Genomic DNA, 22,080 nt, shown 5'->3' with positions numbered 1-22,080 from the left:
TGCAGGGACACAGAGATTCAGATTGGGTGGAGAGTGAAAAATACAAAAATAGTTTATCAAGGTATTGCTTCAATTTGGGGTCCGTTATGATTTCTTAGAAGTGTAAGAAGTAGACATTTATTGCACTCAGTACCGCAGAGGTCTAATATATTATAGCTTGGTTGGTGAGTTGAGAAGCAGTATGGCTTCAAAAACTACTTGCAGGATTGTTTGATCAAGTGTAGGTGACAACCATGATGACAGGTCAAAGCACAATGAGATCCAGTACCAAGACATGGTACAAAAGGAAGCAGTGTGGCTCTAGCGCTATTCTCCAGTCAAGCAGATTGTTGACAAATCCTTTGTCCTAGGATGAAGTCTATATAATTCGAGGACAAGCTTGAAGTGATTGAGCATGCCTCTCATAGCAAGAGGGAGTGATGAAATTGCAACATCAAGGACAATCATTCTCGCCGAGTCAGGTTGACTAGGATAGGGAGAATGGTTTGAAGTGTTGATATGATAGCATCAGGGACAAATATTACCCTTGTGTCAAATATGTTGACCAGACTAGGTAGAATGGTCCAACAGAGGACAATCATTCTTCTTGTGTCAAGTATGTTGACCGAAATTAGGAAGAATGGTCTTAGAGGCCCAAAATCACTCAGTTGACTGGGTTCCTTCCAGCATCAGGCTCAAACTCTCCAGGTAGGTTGAGTGAGCACATGTAGCATCAAGCCCATAATTACTCATGAAGAATGAGGCCTTTGGAGATTTACCATGAGTCAAATATATTGTCCAAGATGATAGTGAACCAAGGCTATTCTATATACCATGCGTCTGAGGGACCAAAATTATGGTGAATAGTTGATGTTAATGATGTACCATGTGTCAGGAGTACCAATCAGGATTATGGTGCACCATAGTTTAGAGGTACCAACCAAAAATATGGTAACTAGTTGATGTTATTGATGTACCATGTGTCAAAGTTGCTAACCAATATTATGGTAAACAAATGATGATGAATTATTATAATATTTTCTTAGAGAAATTTGTCAACAAGAGAACATCTCAATAGTAATTATGAATACCTCTCTAGCTAGAAGGGAGTGTTGAATTTTTGTAGCTATGGGTGGTCTTCATAACTAATGTTTTTAGCCTTTCAAGTAAATGTAATAATAATTTCAAGACATGTTCTTCATGTTGACTTCAAAAAGTGGGGAATTTGAATTTTCAAATTATGTATTTTTGCCTCCATAAAGTGAGGTTAGCTCTAAGTCATCCCAGCTCTTTCGGGCTCATTTGACTTCTATATAAAGACCATTTGGCCTCCTTCAAAGGGCAATTCAGATCATCATTTTATAGTGATTTGCATCATCTCATCTTCAATCAATTTTAATCTCTTATGTTCGAGCGAGGGAGAAGAAATACAACAAGTTGAGTTATGGGCATATCATCTTCTAGGAAGAATGAAAGGTTATGGACAAACCATCTATGGAAGACCAAATTCTGGGTAGACTTCTTGAGTAGAGGGTCAAATTATGGGCAAACCTATATGTGGGCATATGCCCAAGGTTTTTTATTAGCCAGATTGACTTTATTCTAACTATCATAATCAAATTGTATCTCTTGTTGAAATAATTTCTTTAAAGAAAAGGTTGTTGGGTTTTCCCTCCATGTGGGTTTTCCCAGTGTAAAATGTTTATGTTTCTTGTTTGGTTGTATCTTTATGATACTATTGTCACAAATGTTGTTGGTGGTGTATTTTGTGTAATTTCTTAATGATGAATGGAAATATGAAAAAGATTAAATCATTAGAAGTAATTGTCAGTTTAGAAGACCGATGAAAAATCAACAAATGATACAAATTCAATCATACAACTAATGCACATAACCAAAATAACATAGTGTGCAATAGATCTCTGAACCAAAAATACATCAACAAAGAGGCCCTAAATGGTTTTTAGAGTCTAAAAAAATCATGCTACAATAAACAAATAGTACTAAATATCATCAAAAACATTTCTTGTATAGGAATCCTCATCATCAATATCACCCTTTAAGCATTAAAATAAAATAGAAAAATCTTAACATGTCAAATCGAGATTTTGTTTGAGTGATGGATACACTTTTACTAGGGTCATGAAATAGGAGTTCAACAATCAATACCACCAACATCGAGTTACATAGAGGGTTTGGTCCTATTAATTAAATACTAGTTCCATACCCTCTTTCATGATGGATCAATGAAAACGTTGCATCCCCCCAATCCTAAAATCTTGAAAACAGTTAATTTTGTTGGATTTTTGAGTGGGATCTAAAATTATACTTTCTCCATATGAAATCTAATGAGGTTGGAACCACTCTCAAATATCTTGAGTCAATTAAGGGTAATGTTAAAAATTTAAGTAAAATGATGAAAATGAAAATTTTGATTTAACATTAACATTAATTGCATAACATTAGTAGGGCGTGGACAAATCAACTTCCCAACAATTGAATCCCTTCTAACATTGCTTAATCTCCCTTAGTTGCACTCCAAAACTTTGAAGGGCTCCAAACCTATGGCTGAATTATGTGAGAATGAGGCAATAAATTGATTTTATGATGCTTTTTCACTAGACATGTTTCTAAATTTCGGGACACCAGCAGGGATTTTGTTCAACACCATTCAAACTTGTCTCTAACACGTGAAATACATGACATGATGGGGGGAGGAGATTTCATGTTACTTAGGGCTTCATGTATAAGCCTAAGCACCAAATTTGGTTTTATTCCAGAGTAATATGCCAAAGTATACAAAATTTGTCTCCCAGGTGAACCATGAAGATGGTTTTAGATTAAGTATACTTCTTAGTTAATAAACACATTCTAAAGAAAAAATAATTTTCTAGAATGTGAGAAGAAAAGGATATTTGGACAAAGGAAAAAAGTCGTTAATAACCCCTCATGCACCCGTTTTGAGGTTCACACACCCATTTTGGGGGTTCGGAAAACCCGTTTATGCAAAATAACCTAACCCAAAGATACTAAGTATTGGGTTCTTATGGCAAGTATCAGGTTCATTTAGGTTCGTCTAGGAAGTACCCGTTCCAACACCTAGTTTGTGGGGACGAGAACCTGAGACAGGGTTGTGAACCCCACCCGTAGGTTCACAAACCCGTGCTTCAGAGGAATAAAGATTAATAAGAAGAAAATTAAATTCACAAGCAATGACTATGGAAAGGGAAATCTAAATTAATCTACATACCTCTCGATTTCTAATGCTACTATCACAAATGTTATTGTTGGTGTCCTCTATGTAATTTCTTAATGATGAATGGAAATATGAAAAGGCTTAAATCATTAGAAATCATTATCAATTAAGAAGGTCTATGAAAAATCAACAAATGATACAAATTCAATCATACAACTAATGCATATAACCAAAATAGTATTGAGTGCAATCCATCTTTGAACCAAAGATACATCAACAAAGAGGCCCTAAATGGTTTGTCGAGTCCAAAAATAGCATGCTACAAAATATATCCAGTACTACATGTAATCAAAATCATTTCCCTGTATTGGAATACTCCTACTCAATATCACCCTTTAAGCATTAAAATAAGATTGAAAAATCTTAGCATGTCAAATCGAGATTTTGTTTGAGTGATGGGTACACTTTTACTAGGATCATGACATAGGATTTCAACAGTCAATGCCACCAACATCAAGTTACATATAGGGTTTGGTCCTATTAATTGAATACTAGTTTCATACCCTCTTTCATGATGGATTCCGATGAAAATGTTGCACCCCCCAATCCTAAAAACCTAAAAACTATTAATTTTGCTGGATTTTTTTAGTGGAATCTAAAATTCGACTTTCTCCATATGAAATATGAAGTTGGAACCACTCTCAAATATCTAGAGTTAATTAATGGTAATGTTAAAATTTTAAGTAAAATGATGAAAATGAAAAATTTAATTTAACATTATCATTAATTTCATATTGTTAGTAGGGCATGGACAAATCAACTTCCCAACACTTTGAATCGCTTCTAACATTGCTTAATCTCCCTTAGTTGCATTCCAAAACTTTCGAGAACTCCAAACTTATTGTTGAATTCTGTGAGAATGAGGACAAAAATTGATTTTATGATGTTTTTCACGAAACACGTGTCCAAATTTTAGAACACTAATAAGGCTTGTGTTCAACAACATTAAAACTTGTCTCTAACACATGAAATACATGACATGATGGGGAGATGACATGTTAATTAGGGCTTCATGTATAAGCCTATACACCAAAATTGGATGTTAAATACATGACATGATGGGGGACATGTCATGTTACACTTAGGGTTTCATTTATAAGCCTATGCAACAAATTTGGTTTTATTCCAGAGTAACATGCCAAAGTACACAAAATTTGTCTCCCATGTGAACCATGGAGATGGTTTTAGATTAAGTAAACATATTCCAAAGAAGAAATAATTTTTTGTAATGTTAATATTCTGAACTTGTACCATCTTTTCTACAATGTTAATATTCTGAACTTGAATTGTCAACTTGGGAGATAGGTCTGTTGTGGACCATTTTGTTGGCAATGAAAAAAGGGATGATCATGTACTCAACTACCTTGTGATTGCTATCACATCATCAACAATGTTGAGAGTCTGAAAAACTTCAAAATTTTGGAACTTTGTCAATCAGAAATGGCTTACCAACATCTTTATTGTAAACAGAATGTGCTAATCTACCATAGGGGGCAGAAGCCTGCCTCATTAAATATTTATTGTGGCTTTACGAAATGCTACTTTGGAGATCATGGCACTTTGTTGTGGAGTATACACTTGGCTCACAATTTTTATCCCTACTCTTCCAAAGTTGTTATGAGCATAATTTCATGGTGAAATCCTTTGGTTGACTGCCTAATCCACCAAAAAGGAAGGCATCATCTACAGGGATGCAACCAGAGTATGGATACTACAATACTACAAAGACATGAATTAGGGAAATAAGAAGAGGAAGTGCATTATCATTCTCAGCATATGATTGTTCAGAAAAAAGCCAGCCATTACTTTGTTAAAGGAGATGTACAAAGTTTGAACACATTGATATACAAATATACATGTTTCCTTGGGCATTGACACAGAGACTTCATCTGAATTTACAAGCAACAAGATTTTTTACTCAACAAACTGAACTTAAATGTTTGATGCTGCAGATATGTGAGGGTGGAAAATACCTTCATAGTGATCGGGTACTGCATAGGGTGTTGGCGACATACAACAATTGTCGCTCATCTCAATGACACCATTGTGTTATCTGTATAGATCTTAGAGCTTGGTATATACCCAATTGTCAACTCACTAGATTCTGCATCCTGCTCGCTTCCACTTAACATCTTAAAGAGAAGATCATTATAATAGTACTTAGGATGTGCAGAAGGTCCTTCAGAGCTACAACAACATATGGGATATCATTGCAATTTCATATCAATACAAGAGCACCATAATCCAAAATGTTCGCAACAATTTCAGAAGGAACAAGTCTGCTTAAAGCACACACATATGGATATAGACAAACAACATTGGCCTTAATTCATGGTTTGCGGCCAACCTGGTGACGAAAAAAATTGTTTCAAATAGGACCGAACTACATATGAGATTTGAAGTCGACTTGTCCACTTTAAAGATGACATATATTATGAGGAGAAGTCACTTTCTTAGGTTGTACATCTCGAATACATTATTTTATTGCCTCGAAAGATGATTTAAAGGTCTATATGTCCATGTGTGAATGAAGATTGATGTGGTTCAAGAAAACTCCTCTTATTGTTGCTATGGATGTGTGGTGTTTGCATGCCCTTTGGAAAGTCAAGACTTAATCTATAAAGCAAGCATTGTTTAAGGGACTTTTGAAGCCAAATAGAGCAACCTTTGACGATAGTTTTCCATTCATTATAGGAGGACTCACATAGTCACATCCCTTACATTCTTATGTGCCTACATTGGAGGGGTATTTTCTTACTTAACAAATAAAGCTTGAAAAAGTTGGGTGGTTGTTTTGACGACTTGTAAGAGAATCTATGTACATTGATGAGCCTTTGGAGGTTGGATGTTGCACGAAAGCCCCTGTTGTCCCCTCCTTCATGGGATAGGTCACCCTTGAGGACTCATGCCCTTTAGAATTGTACATGTGGTATCAAAAGCATGTATTAATTGTAATTTAGTTTATTTAATTATTGAAGAGGGTCTTTTACCCCTCCATGGGTTAGAGTAGGAGATTTTAGGCTAGAAAATTATTATTTTGATGTAAAAAAGTTGAAGACCTCTTCTGTAAATAGAGGTGCAATTCATCTCGTTTTCTTGTGGTTGGATTGGGCAAGAAATTATTTAATAAGTCTAAAATTTCTAAAAATTTCTCTTATTTCTTGATTTTGGCTATGGGTGAATGAGTTGGGTGACTTTTGGGGGGTACATTTTTGAGGTGTATGGTTCTTTGTTCTTGATAGTATTAGTAGATCTTGGTGGTATTGACGCGACAAATGTTCATTATGCCAACAAGGGGAACTAGCCCGATCACAAACCCCAATTAGATCCACTTTTGTTTGGAATGGCTAGTTCCAACGGGTTTTAAAGGATCCCGTAAACTGTTATAGGTGTTGAAAGATTGCTTCTTAGAGGAAGACTTCAATTAAATCAACAAAAGAAACAGCTAACCTATATGTATCATATCCTATCTCTACTAATTCTAACTAGTTATGTTAATCCTAACTATTATAATCTATCCTATAGGAGCATAACAAAAGGAGATTAAACATTATATATAGATTCCAAGTCCAAATGAATCAATTGATGGTTCACAGATGAACAAGGCTGTATTAAATCTTAATTTCAATCTAATCACTCATACAGGAATACACATTCCTTTCCATACAAATAAAACTTGCAATTGATGTTTAACAAGGTTTCGAATCAGAGATCGTTCATGAATTAACCATGGTAACAAATTATATTTGAATAACCAAGACTAGTCACGAACTGTCTGTTATCAATATGCACAAAAACAAAACATATCTATATTTATGCCAGCAACAACACCCTGATTCTAAACACATGAAAGAAAAGGAAAGTAAATATGAAAAGGCTCTTTCTCGACCAAATAGTATTCTTTATTAGCACAATAAATCAAAAGCTGTTCTACCCAAAAAATTGTCCCCCACTCTTCTCCAGAGGTAATACTTATGCAGAAAATACTAACCCTCCATCCCCCCCCCCTCTCCCCCGACTTTCCACCTTCCTGCTCTTTTCCATATACACATTAAAGCAAATAGATGTAGAATCGATTAGTGAAACAGCTGACGTAGAGGGCATATCTGTTGGAGCGCTTCATTTCCTGGGGAAATGAATAGATGTTGATTAAAAGTGAATGATTGCATGTTATCTCTTCGCACCTGTATTGAGTGGACATTATCCCCTATTATTTCTTGAAGGAAATTGAATACATTGTGCTCAACATCCCACATCTGGCATGCTTTAAGGTGTATCTGGAGGTAATGATATCTTGGTGGATCAACGTTGTCATGAATGCTTCCACTGAACATAGAGTGTGCCTCCATTATGCACTATGGCGGTTCGTATCCCTTGTAGAGTATGTCTTTACAATATCAACATTGGTGGTGCAGAGGTGTCATCTTGATATAAATCGCATTTATCTGTTACTAGGTCCACTCAAACTTGCTTTTCATCTCTTGGTCTTCGCTTGCATAAATAGTTCATATTAGCTAATATTATGAGAAATATGAAAAACATGCCTAAAAACACAAATCTTGCTCTCAATAAAACTTTTATAAAATCAAAAGGAACAAGTGTGAAAGAATCGACCCCTATTTCAGCCAAGGTTGCGATGCGATCAAGTCACGATCGCACACTGTAGTGGGCAGTCATATGCAACATCACCCCTCATCCCGTTGATTTTGATTTGCGATTGGCTGGACCCGAAAATATATGTGTTGGGTTTAATAATCCTGGTGGGTCCACAATATCACATCACGTCTTATGTATAAACATTGGGTTTTGCCAATTGCGATTTGCGATTAGGGAGTGAACCCGAAATCATATGTGTTATGCTTAATAGTCCGGTCGGGTCCACTGCATCACATCGCGCCTTATATATAACCCTTGGGCTCCGCCAATTGTGATCTGCGATAGGCCGGACCCGAAAAATATATGCGTTGCGGATAATAATGCCGGCAGTCCGCCATATCGTGTTGCGCTTTATGAAAAACACTGGACTCTGCCGATTGCGATTTGCGATTAGGGAAGTGGACCCAAAAAATATATGCATTATGTTTAATAATTCCGGCAGGTCCGGCATATCGTGGTATGTTGAAGTTTTGGCCAATGCACTGGTTGAAAGTGTCGATTGTGATTTGCGGTAAGTGACATTATGGCTGACCATTGGATCATATTCTTTGATCAATGGTGGAGAAGCTTAAATGAACATCGCATCGCAATGTTTCAATGGCAAGTGAATGAACCTTGGGTTTTAATGAAGCGTGGTTGCGATGTGCGATGTGATCAGAGACTTGATCGCATTGCAGTTATTCATGGGAGATGTGCCTTTAGCCTTTTCCAATGCGAAAAGCGATATGTGATGGAGGCATGGACAAGCGATTGCGATAAGTGATGAAGGCATGCATCGAGAGATGTGTAAAAATCGAGGAAGTGCGAAAGGTAAGTTATGCATATTTGTATAGTATTTCTATTATCAAAGCATTGATACAGAAATAAGGACGCGATAGAAGGTTTTTAGGGTTGAGTCCATATACACCCATAGTAAATATTGGGGGTTGGTTATATGTGCTGGCATAGAGTACCATGAATGTTTATGAGGATTGAGAAAAGTCCCGATGACAGAACATGAATGAAGGGTTGGACTAGGTTATAAATGAATCATGTTGCAGAGATTTTATTAGGGGGTCTTAACCATTAAGAATTGAAGATTTGACTCGGCACAAAGTTGAAATCCCTGGGATAAAAATAGATCATCTGGAGAGTTATCATTCGGAGAAATGAAAGATCAAACTTCTAGGGGACCCATTCAAATTTGCTGCCAGAGCAGGTTTTAATAGGGTGGTGGTTGTGGCCACAAAAAATGGCGAACCGTTGGGCGAACCAGTTATCTTTGTTACCAAATAAACTCTGGATCAGTAGAACATTAGGGCGTTAAGATAAACTTGAAATACAAACTGTATAGACGATAGGCATGGGTTCTACTTCAGCATTTAATATCTTTAGGTGGGCTAAAGACAAATAGCTTCTACTTACTGATAGGGTTTTTACAGGCATTCTCCAATGGTCATATTGTGGGATTTATTGACCTTCCTTTACCTATTTTCTACTTTCAAAATCCTTTCGGGGCCATCACCAGTTTGTCAGTACCTGTTTATGTGTGTACCTCAACTCTTTATCGCTCATCAAACTTTATGTAGATGTTTTATTTGCACTTTATGTAAGAATTTTAGTGCTATACTTTCGTGTGATTGAATGGGGCACAATCATGGATCATGCCATATTTTTAAACCGCTTAAGCAAGGTTGGGCTCGCTGTGTCAACCGGTACTCTGAGTCTAGCAACAGTCCCTACTCTAATTGGTTTCCCAAACAACCTGTCCTTCCAGATTGGCACAAGGACTCAACATTTCATTTTCTTTTACATAAGTCCTTCCAGTTTCAGGCACAAGGACTAGAGCACAATTAAATTTGCCACAGGATATACGACAGCGAGCTTAGCCCATGAGAGGAGGTTTACTTGTAGATGACAGATATTGGAAATTTTAGTGTGGTGGACGGAACCAATGGAGAATGATTGTAAACCTTATAGACAAGTATAGGCTAGGTCTGGATGGGATTTTAAAAATGCAGCGTTCCGCCATGCCAGTCCAGTTGTGGTTACACATTTTTCGTTTTATAAAGATGCCCCTACATGCTCCAGTATCCAGGTTATCAACAGATCCTACCTAGTTCCCAATAGATGCCAATGAGTGGCTCTGATTTGAATTTCACCGCTGATTTTCCAGTTCTCATAGGCTCATTGAAAGTTTGCTTGATTTGTAAGGCAACGATGAATTTAGGATTGGTAGAAATAAAGTTTGCGTAAAAGTTGAAGGAAAGGCAATCTAAAAAGTTAAAATGTATACTGAAGACTGAAACAACAAAATAAAATTGAAAATAAACCTACTCAATAGGAAACCAAAATGTGGTAAGCTACTAAAAGCATCTCTTAAGATGTTGGCCATTAACAGGGATTACTTCAGCATCTCTTTCTCCCTGTAAAGTTTTCAATCTGTAAGTTCCTTGACCAATTTTTTCCTCAACTTGGAATGGGCCCAGCCATAAGTGTTGGAATTTCATGGCTTACCTTTTGGCTCACTCAACTTGTCCCACTTCAAGACTAGCTCTCCTACTTGGTAATCTTTATCTCCTACCATATAACGATCAAACCATCTCTTTACAATCATTTGGTGATTTCTAAATTTATTTCTGGCTTTATCTCTCAATTCCTCCAACCTCACTAGCTGGTTGATCCTTTTTTGAAGTAAGGCTGAAGGGGTCCCTCTCGAAGCTTGGGAGAGCTGTGAAGAGAGAAGAGTAACGTTAGGAGGCAAGATGGCTTCCTGTCCATAAACAAGGAAGTATGGGGAGTTTCCTAATGCTACTTTTGGGGTAACCCTATCGGCCCAGAGGGCATTTGTTAGAGCATTGTGCCAATTCCTATGGTTGTCGGTGACAGATTTACGGATTATGTGAATGAGGTTTTTATTTGGGGACTTTGCAACTCCATTTCCCTGGGGGTAATAGTTTGATGCATACCTTATGCAGATTGATTTATCGATAGCAAATTCAGTCAATTTTAGTGATGAAAAGTAAGAAGCATTATCAAATATGAGAGCATCAGGGATGCCAAACCTGTTGATAATAAATTTCTCAATAAAAGATAGTACCTCATCTTCGTTAACCTTCCGAAGCAGGATGGCTTCGGTCCATCTGGTGAAGTAGTCAGTTGTCGTGAGTATATACTTACGCTGCTGTGAAGAGTTCGGAGTGATATCACCTATGAAATCTAGGCTCCATTGCTGGAACGGGCGATAGATCATAACGAGCCTGAGGGGAACTGTTGGCTTTCTTTCTCGTCCTGCGGCAGTTTGACATACCTTGCATTTCCGAGTGTAGGCATGCGAGTCTTTGGACACTGTGGGCCAATAATATCCAACTCTTAATATTTTGTGAGCAGTGGTCTCTCCTCCATAGTGACCACCTGCTGGGCCGTCGTGCATTTCTTTCAAGACATGATCAACATCATCCTTTTCTAAGCACCTCAACCAAACTCCATCATAATTTTTCTTGTATAATGTGTCATTGGCCAAGTGATACTGATTAGATTTCAATCTGAGCGCTCTCCTTCATGATGCATCCATGTGTTCAGGACATGATCCTCGTGTTAAATAAAAGCATATGTCGTAATAACACGACTCAGGGTCCAAAGGGACTTTTGAAATTTCATGCTCACACATCAGCATCTCATTAATCCACAGGGGCACCTCCCTGAATTCTACTTGTGCATTCTATATGCTCTATGCTTCTAATTCTTCAGACACCCCTTCTTTATCCACCAAGGCTTCTACCACGAGCTCATACAATCCCTGCCCTTGAACTATCTTTGTCAACTTAATCTCGAGGTCGTATTCCTGAAGGGCGGTTATCCAATTCCCTCTCCATTCACCCATTTCTTTCTACACAAAGAGGGCTCTTACAGCAGGGTGGGGAACGATTACTTTAGTCCTGGCATTTAATAAATATGGGGGAAATGTTTTACGACTTTAAAAACTGCAAAAGCTTGTTTCTCCACGTCTGGGTAGTTCAGTTTTTCTCCCTAAAGATTAGAACTCATATAAGAAATAAGGACTTCATCGCCATCATCATTTATTTTGGTGAGGATTGTGGCATATGAAACATTAGAAGCGAAAGTGTACAATAAGAATTCCTTGTCGAAAATGGGGTTGACCAACGCAGGAGCTTTTGTGATGCCCTCCTTAATTCGCTGAAACGATTTCTTAGCTTCATCGCTCCACCTATATACAAAGTCTTTCTTCATCATTAGCTGCACGGGACGCACTATTTTTGCGAAAACTGAAACAAATTTCCTAATGAAATTAATTATCTCGAAGAAAGATTGCATCACTCTTTTATTTGCAGGAGGTTGTGTTCTCATGATGGTCTCTATTCTTTCAGGATCAATAACAATCCCTTCTTTAGAGAGGATATGACCCAGTAGTTTCCCTTCTGTAACTGCGAAGACGCTCTTCTTGGGATTCAATGATATTTTGTATCTTCAGCATCTTTCGAAAATTTGTTTCAGGTGATAAATATGATCCCTTTTGTGATACGAATACACAGTAATGTCATCCATGTACACTATTGTTGATCTGTTAATCAATCCTCGAAAAGCTATGTCCATAGCTCTCTAAAATGTGGTGCTCGCATTAATAAGTCCAAATGACATTTTATAGTATGCGTAAGTGCCCCATTTAGTGTTGAAGGTTGTCTTAAGCTGATCTCCATTCGATACCAACACTTGATTATATCCTGAAAAACCATCCAATAGGGACAACATTTCAGACCCAGAAATGCACTGAAGAATGTGTTCCATAGAAGGGACAGGATAGTTATCTTTCTACGATGTTTTATTCAGGTTTCTGAAATTGATACATAACCTAATGTCTCCGTTTTTATTTCTTACTGGCACGAGATTGGCTACCTAGCGGGTGTGCTTGACAGGAAAAATGATTTTGGCATCCATCATTTTTCTTAATTCTTTCTTCACCAACTGTTCTAGGCTTGGATGCATCTTGTGAAGCTTTTGTTGGTATGGCCTAACATCCTTCTCCAACGGAATCACATGTTGCATAACGCTGGTATCGAAGGTTTTTAAGTCGTCATATGTTCATGCAAATACGTCCTTATACGCTTTAAACAACTTAACAAATGCAGCCTTTTCTTGTGGAGAGTATCCCAAGCCCAAATTAACAATTTTCGGGTCTTCTTCGATTCCAAGGTTGACCGATTCATACTTCATGGATGAGCTATGCGTTTTGCAGTTAGTCGGATTCTTAAAGTTATCATGCAGGTCATACAGGTGCTCCATATTGACAACTGACTTGGGAATTATATTGAGCTGCTCCTTTTCCTCATCTTTACTCCCATTCATAAGTTTGTCATGCTCTTTTTCATCAATGACTACGTTTTTGAATGTTTTTTCACCATGTACGAACTCAAGGATTTGATCATCACCTTCGAACACCTGCCAATTCGAGATGTTATTAGGCACGGATGGTCTGAAAATAAATTCAACGTAACATTTATTCTTGTTTAGTCTAAGATTAGGCAAAATTTTCGCAGCCATACCAGCCATCAGATCAGCATCTTGGTTTTGCCCTTGAGGTATGTATGTGATATTAAAAGAATAAAAGTAGTCAATTAAGCTCCATACCTCATGTTGGTATCTTACCAGGTGTGGCGAATTGCACTGTATCCTTTTCCTTACCTGGTCCAAAATTATCTGTGAGTCACCAAAAACTTTAAGATTTTTTCTTCATATCAATGGCCTTTTTCAGCCCCTGCAACAAGCCTTCATATTCTGTCATGTTGTTGGTGCACGCGAACTCCAACCGGCTGGCCATCAGATGTTGGTTCCCTTGCGGTTAATGAGAATGCTCCCAACACCTACACCTTCAAGGCAGTTAGAGCCATCAAAGTAGAGTGTCTAGAAAATAGAATCTATTGTTACATTAAATGAACTACTTCCTACGAAATTGGTCCTATTATCTACTATATTACAGGGTGGCTCATCAGTTGGACTACGGGGGAGAGCTTCTAACTGTTTTTTTGTCACAGTTTCTTCAACTGTCTCTGCATGGAATTCTCCAAAACCAGTTTCGATGGCACACGCATTGAAACTATAATTCCCAAGGATAGAGTTAGTTGACATTACAGGTTCGTTGGGGCCATTTAGTTCCCTCACCACATACTTCATATATCTTTCTCGATCAACCCTCAGCATATCACCTTTTCCCTTCTAAGGCAACAAGAGATGGGTCCAATCCGTTGAGAAATATCCATTCAGTTTTGTTGACCAGTCCCTACTAAGCAGCATTCCATAAGCCTCGGGTATGTTGACTACCACTATGTCAATGACTTGTGTGTACTGTGGTTTGGTAGCCATCCGAACCAACACATCTTTCAATTCCCCAATTACTTTCACATTCATTCTGTCTAATTGCATAATTCGATTTCCAGTTTTCTCAGGTATCACGTGAACTCTTTTAGCAATAGCATAAGGCATAATAGTGGACGAGGCACCATAATCTACCAAGGAATTGTGTATGTTCATGTTGAAGATCTCAAATGTGATAAGGAAAGGTGGAGTCATGGATTTTGATTTCCTTCCTATCATGGTTGCACTGACATCTTTGGGGGTTCGATTCTTTTTTGACAAAGTGGCTTCCATAGTTGATGGTGTTTGGGTTGTACTAGGGGTACTAACAGGTCTGGACGTCGACTTCTTGGTTTGGCTTCTCAGAGTAGTGGGAGATTTGCAATTTTTTTCATTCATAGCTTTCAAGAGTAGATCTCTTGACTGTGTTAATTTTAGCAAATCGAAGTATGTGTTATTAGCTCAAGATTTCTTAAGATCATCCACAATGTTGTAATCAATGTTATAAATAGGGTAGGGCAGAGTAAACATATCGGTTTTGCCGTTCTTAGGTGGGTGTTTATGATTTTGAGTTGCCTTCGTTGCAGTCAGAGGTGTATTATCTTTCTCTAGATAGTTTGCAACTGGAGTACTCTTGGAATCACCACTAGATCTACCCTTCTCAACAAGAATTTTGGGAGCGGATGCCTTCAAAGGGCGAACATCTTTCTTTGTCTGGTTTACAGGCTTCATCATGCCCATAAGTTGCCCTTTACTTTGTGTGTGGATTTCATTAGTGTGGATTTCTGCCGTACTAACTCCTTCTTCGTCATCGTTCTCATTTGTAGAGAAATCCCATAGTACATTGATTTGAGATTCTTCATCCAATGGATCTTCTACTTGGTATTCTTCTGCATTTTCTTGTTCAGGCTCTAGCTCCACTATAGGTTCTTCATTGGTAAGGAGCGATCCGATAAGAGCCAGCTCTTCCGTATTTAAAATCCATTCATTGGGTGGAGCAGGCAGCGCAAGTTGGCCATGACCACCTTCTATCTTCTTACAATAGAAAGGTTTGAAGGGTTTTCTGTTGTTATAATCTCCTCCATTCCCATTTGTACTCTCTAGAGTTCCTCTTCATATCGATGACTGTGTTCGTCAATTTCTTAATGATCCATGCAAACCTTCCACATCTTTGGTATCCTTTTCTTTGATCTTAGCCACTTTGTTATCACTCCCATTATTCTTCTTGGATGATTGAGAGGCTTTTTTTTCTTTGGTTGTATGATGACATGTTGTGAGACTGGTCATATCATTCTCAACTTTTACTACTTCATCGATAGCACCCTGTAAGGTTTGTGCGTTACTCATTTTGACCCACATCGCAGTAGGGACAGGGAGAGCAGTGATGCAGAATTCCATGAGCACCTCCTCAGTAGGTTTGGCATTAGCCAGGATTCTATTGAACAATGTGTTGAACCGGATGTTAAAATCCTTGACCTTTTCTTTGGCTTCCATTTTCAAACGGGATAGTTCTAAAACTAAGGCCGCATGTGTTTCTTCAATTCCAAACTTGTCTAAAAAGGCCTCTTGAAAGGCGCCCCATGAGGTGATCGATCATATTCTCAAGCTAATGTACCATGTGGAGGCCGCACCAATTAGAGTAAAAGGGAATAAGCAGCATACTACATCTTCATCGGCTACCCCCATCATGCGCACAGCTAGGAAGAAAGAGTGAATATGGTTATCAGCAGTGTCTCCTCGCTCAGGGCCGAATTTAGGCAATACTCTTTCTGAATTCTTGGTTAAGGCATGTTGTTGCCCAGGTACCACTAGGGCATCCTAAGTGAGCCAGGGAGGGAGTTCTCCCGAAGGAGGTGGGGGTTGATTCACACCCGGTAGAAGCTGATTCCCACCTGGAGGAGGAACGTTAGCCATATTATGGATAGGGAGGTTCTGGTTGAAGGTTTCTTCAAGGAATTCTTTATTAGGATTTCCCAAATCGGGTCAGGGATTACCTTCAGAGAGTGGATCCTCAAGAATTTCTTCCCAAGGAGTTTCGATACTTTGTAAGGACTCTAGCACAATATCTTCAAGAGAAGGGGTTGCAGATGTCTCTTCACTTATGGGACAGATCCTTGGCTTTCTTTTAGTTTTCGGAGGTAAAGAGTGAAATATGGGGAGCTGAGAGAGGGAACGAGCGTAAGCCCAAGTAAGTACTCTGACTGGTTGTTCCTGAGTGACAAGATACTCCCATAGTCTCTCTTCTTTGGGTGACCCAAACACGGGACTTAGAGGGATCTCTGCTTCTTCGAAATGAGGCTCTTCCAAATGAGCGGAATGATCTTTTCGACCTTTACGATCCATACATTAATCTTTTCAAATCCATGCACGACATTTATAGATGAAATCATAAAAATATGTGGACAGTGGTTCAAGCCCTCCTTCTAGTGCCAATTTGTTGATGTGGCGAATGTTTGCTATGCCAACAAGGGGAACTAACCCAATCACAAACCCCAATTAGATCTTCTTTCGTTTGGAATGTCTAGTTCCAACAGGTTTTAAAGGATCCCGTAAACTGGTATATGTGTTGAAAGATTGCTTCCTAGAGGAAGACTTCAATTAAATCAACAAAAGAAACAGGTAACCTATATGTATCAAATCCTATCTACACTAATTCTATCTACTTATGCTAATCCTAACTATTTTAATCTATCCTGTAGGAGCATAACAAAATGAGATTAAACATCATATATAGATTCCAAGTCCAAATGAATCAATTATTGGTTCACAGATGAACAAGGTTGTATTAAATCTTAATTGCAATCTAATCACTCATACAGGAATACACATTCCTTTCCATACAAATAAAACTTGCAACTGATGTTTAACAAGGTTTCAAATCAGCAACCATTCATGAATTAACCATGGTAACAAATTATATTTGAATAACCAATACTATTCACGAATTGTTTTTTATCAATATGCACAAAAACAAAACATATTTATATTTATGCCAGCAACAACACCCTGATTCTAAACACATGAAAGAAAAGGAAAGTAAATCTGAAAAGGCTATTTCTCGACCAAATAGTCTTCTTTATTAGCACAATAAATCAAAAGTTGTTCTACCCAAAAAAAAGTCCCCCACTCATCTCCGGAGGTAATACTTATGCAGAAAAGACTGACTCTCCATCTTCCCCCCCAACTTTCCACCTTCCTGCTCTTTTCCATATACACATTACAGCAAACAGACGTAGAATCAATCGGTGAAACAGCTGACACATAGAGGGAATATCTGTTGGAGCACTTCATTTCCTGGGGAAATGAATAGATGTTGATTAAAAGTGAATGACTATGTGTTATCTCTTCGCACTTGTATTGAACAGACGTTATCCCCTATTATTTCTTGAAGGAAACTAAAGGCACTGCACTCATCATCCCACATCTGGCATGCTTTAAGGTGTATCTCGAAGTAATGATATCTTGGTGGATTAGTGCTATCATGATTGCTTCCACTGAACATAGAGAGTGCCTCCATTATGCACTATGGCGGTTCGTATCCCTTTCTTGCAGAGTATGTCTTTGCAATATTGACATCGGTGGTGCAGAGGTGTTGTCTTGATATAAATCACATTTATCCGTTACTAGGTCCACTCAAACTCGCCTTTCTTCTCTTGTTCTTCGCCTGCAGAAATAGTTCATATTAGCTAAGATTATGAGAAATATGACAAACATGCCTGAAAACACAAATCTTGCTCTCAATAAAACTTTTATAAAATCAAAAGGAACAAGTGTGAAAGAATCGGTCCCTATTTCAGCCAAGGTTGCGATGTGATCAAGTCGCGATCGCACATCGCAGTGGGCAGTCATATGCAACATCACCCCTCATCCCACCGATTGCGGTTTGTGATTGGGGAACAGACCCGAAATCATATGTGTTATGCTTAATAGTCTCGTTGGGTCCGTCGAATCGCATCGCGCCTTATGTATAAGCCTTGGCCTCCACCGATTGCAATCTGCGATAGGCCGGACCTGAAGAAATATATGTGTTGTGGTTAATAATGTCGGCATGTCCGCCATATCGCGTCACGCTTTATGTAAAACACTGGACTCTTCCGATTGCGATTTGCGATTGGGAAGTGGACCCGAAAAATATATGCATTATGTTTAATAATTCCGGTAGGTCCTGCATATCGCGGTATGTTGAAGTTTGGTCCGATGCACTGGTTGAAAGTGCTAATTGCGATGTATGGTAAGTGACATTATGGCTGACCGTTGGATCATATTCTCTGATCAATGGTGGAGAAGCTTAAATGAAAATCGCATCGCAATGTTTCAATGGTGAGTGAATGGACCTTGGGTTTTAATGAAGCGTGCTTGCGATGTGCAAAGCGATCAGAGACTTGATCGCATCGTAGTTATTCATGGGATATGGGCCTTTAGCATTTGCCAATGCGAAAAGCAATATGCGATGGAGGCATGGACAAGAGATTGCGATAAGCGATGAAGGCATGCATCGAGAGATGTGTAAAAACCAAGGAAGTGAAAAAAGGGTAAGTTGTGCATATTTGTATAATATTTCTATTATCAAAGCATTGATATAGAAATAAGGACGTGATAGAAGGTTTTGAGGGTTGAGTCCATATAAACCCATAGTAAAGGGCGGGGATTGGTTATATGTCGGGCATAGAGTACCATGAATGTTTATGAGGATTGAGAAAAGTCTCGATGACAGAACATGAATGAAGGGTTGGATTGGGTTATAAATGAATCATGCCACAGAGATTTATTCAGGGGGTCTTAACCATTAAGAATTAAAGATTTGACTTGGCACAGATTTGAAATCCCTGGGATAAAAACAGATCATCCAGAGAGTTATCATTCAGAGAAATGAAAGATCAAACTTCTAGGGGACCCATTAAAATTTGCTACTAGAGCAAGTTTTAATAGGGTGGTGGTTGTGGCCACAACAGGTTGGAAGGCCATGTTGATGTGAATAGACTTCTTTCAATGGATGATTATTGGGGAATTGTGGTGGATGCATGATAAAATTGAGTAAGCTATCTTTCAACAACTTTGTTTCTTGATGGAAAAGACCCATTAAATATTCATTGTGGTTTTTTTAGTATTTTTTATCTCTTTGTTATCCTTGAGCAAGATTTTACGTCAAGATCTTTTGTGGTGACCTTGGTTAAGCTCCATCCCTTATAAATCCTTTAAAATTGCAAGTCACCTAGCCCAAACTTATAGGATACATTAGTTATTTTGACATATTACTTGAGTGTTGGTTTTAACCATGTATAGTTAATTTCTACAAACAAATTCTTAATAAAAATAGAAAAGGTGCAATGGCTCACACACATATTTAACATAGATATTTTTCCTTGGAAACACAAATTAGGAAACCAAAAATATTTTTCAATATATATTCTTACAATGTTATAATACAATATGTATAACCCATGACATCTATAAAGACCTAATTCATTAACCCTCGATTAGAATACAACCATAGTTCCTTGACTGAAATTGCAAAACCATGGGTTAAAGGAAAAAATCATATGTTGAAAATAGCCAAAAATATATGGAAAAAAACCACCCATTTTTTTTGAGGGGCTTCTCCCCCACTACACCAAGTCCAATGTATCACACGTAGGATTAGTCGTGCAAATAATATAACACAATTATAACATTCTCCCATATGCTTTCCTTGCATATAAGGGGTCGCAAGAGCACATGATCAACAATTCAAGGCAATAATTCCCATTGTTTTTCTACATTGAAGATGTGGTATTTCCACAACAAATATTGCTAAGTGAAAATATGAGTTTTCCTCAATTTTGACATTTTTGGCTCTACACTTAGGAAAATTGGGTTAGGAGGGCTCCACTTTGATTTTTGTAGGAGATGACTTTCCAACATTAGGAAAAGGGAAAATTTAGAGAGAAGTGGAAGGTGGGGGCCACTCCCAAAAGGGGGAATTCGTACCCCCTTGAGAAATTCGACTTGGTGAAGAGGGAGAAGAGGGAATTCAACTTGGGGGACCCACTTGGATGAGAGATGGGGCATGAATTTAAATTTGGAGAAGGAGCTTCATTTTGGGACTTTTTCTAATTTGACAATCGAACCCCCCTTGTACGCTTGAGTTGTTGAGCCAAGTCTACATTGTGTTATTCAACATAAGATATTTCCAAGCGAGGGTTTCAACTCCATATCCAGTGGACTTCAAGTGCCACTCTAGGGAAGACACCTTCACCTTTTAGAGTTCTTCTTGGGACCAATTTGCAGGCACAATCAATCACAACTTGGAGCAGACTGGGCGCAAAATAGGAGTGTGTATTTATTGGGAACGCCATCTTGGTGTTAGGTTGATTCTAGGACTTTTAGGGTTGGTTTCTTGGTGTATTTGCGGGAGATTTTAGGTGGATCGCAGAGCCGATTTGGTGGCTATTAACTTGCCGAGTTTTTCCTATTTTGGGCATGCGTAGAAGGAGTTTTTGGCCTATGCAATTCATAGAGGAGGTTGCACATGGGAGAGGCTTGGCAGAGAATTTGGAGCTAGGTTTTGCTAGGAGCTATAAGGAGGATGATTGGAGGATTTGCTTGGAATTTTTGAGGGGTTTTGGTAGTTGATTCCCTATAATCTGAATTACCCTGCTGGAGTAGGGGCTCACTATAATTGGGGTAATTTTGGAAGGTTGGAACTAGGCCCAACCCTTTATGGGTCTTTCTGGGTTATTTGAAGGGAATCCAAGATTAATTTGACTGAATTTTATGAGCACTACTAGAGAAATCAAACAGGGGTCTCTTTCCAACCAACAGTTGCAAATTTTATGGGCTAGCATAGAAGCTTGAGGAGGAAGCACTTCATAGCATCAGAGCAGCACATTTTCTGACCTGGAATTTATCCAAATTTCTTTGGCAAGCCCAAGTGCACATATTCCACACATTTGTACTCTCCTCTTTGATAATAAAATGGCTCAGCTTAGCACATATTTTGGTTGAATTATTCGTACCTACTTGCTTTTTAAATTTTTTGTGTTGCATGGTGAAATTTGCTTTGTTCATAATTGTTATTTCCTATTAGGAATATTATAGTGGTATTAGAGATCTAGTATTGGCTCAGTCATGGGGACACTTCTATAACCACAGAGGAAAAGTAGAACGTTAACTATTGGAGGTAGATATATGGGAGTTGGGAGAGGGAGTTGGATGTTACACCTGATATTGAGACCCCGGAATAAGAGGTAGAGGAAATAGACATGGTGGAGCCCAAGAACAAAGAGGAGGCAGATTTTGGTAGCCTCTTGAGGGCCCTGAATGACTTGGCAAGGGACAGAAGGAGATGCTGAAATAGATTAAGCAGCAGAACCAGGACAAGAGCATTCATTGAGATTTCTTGTTTGGGAAAAATTTAGGGGCTTCCCACCAGTATCACCATCATTTCCCCTTGCCTCACCCACACGCTTTCAATGGGCCAACTAGGACTACGTTTCCTACATTTCTTCTCTCAAGAGGAGGATGGACAGGATGATATGCCTATGGGACAATATTTTTGGGAATGGTAGTTTGTTGTGGAGGATTTTCGAGTTGTGCCATCCTTCTGAGGTTTCTCCCAACTCAAGAAAAATTACAAGGGCAATGACTCATGGGACTTAGGCATGCAAAATTTAGAGTTATAGCATACCATTGGGAGAATGTATCTTCCCACTTTTGATGGGTCATCCAAGTGCACATCTAGGGCATGGGTGGAGAAGTTGGACACATACTTTCAGCTTAGCCAGATGATTAAGGTATAAGCCATCAAAATGGCTACCTTGCACTTGGATGGGCAACACATGATTGGTGGTTCCATGGGTTGA

Source organism: Pinus tabuliformis, chromosome 6, assembly GCF_031772625.1.
Source record: "Pinus tabuliformis cultivar Carrire ecotype Pingquan chromosome 6, CPIR1, whole genome shotgun sequence".
Classification (NCBI taxonomy): Eukaryota; Viridiplantae; Streptophyta; class Pinopsida; order Pinales; family Pinaceae; genus Pinus; species Pinus tabuliformis.
The sequence above is the reverse complement of the archived record's forward strand: the minus strand, read 5'-3'. Positions refer to the sequence as shown.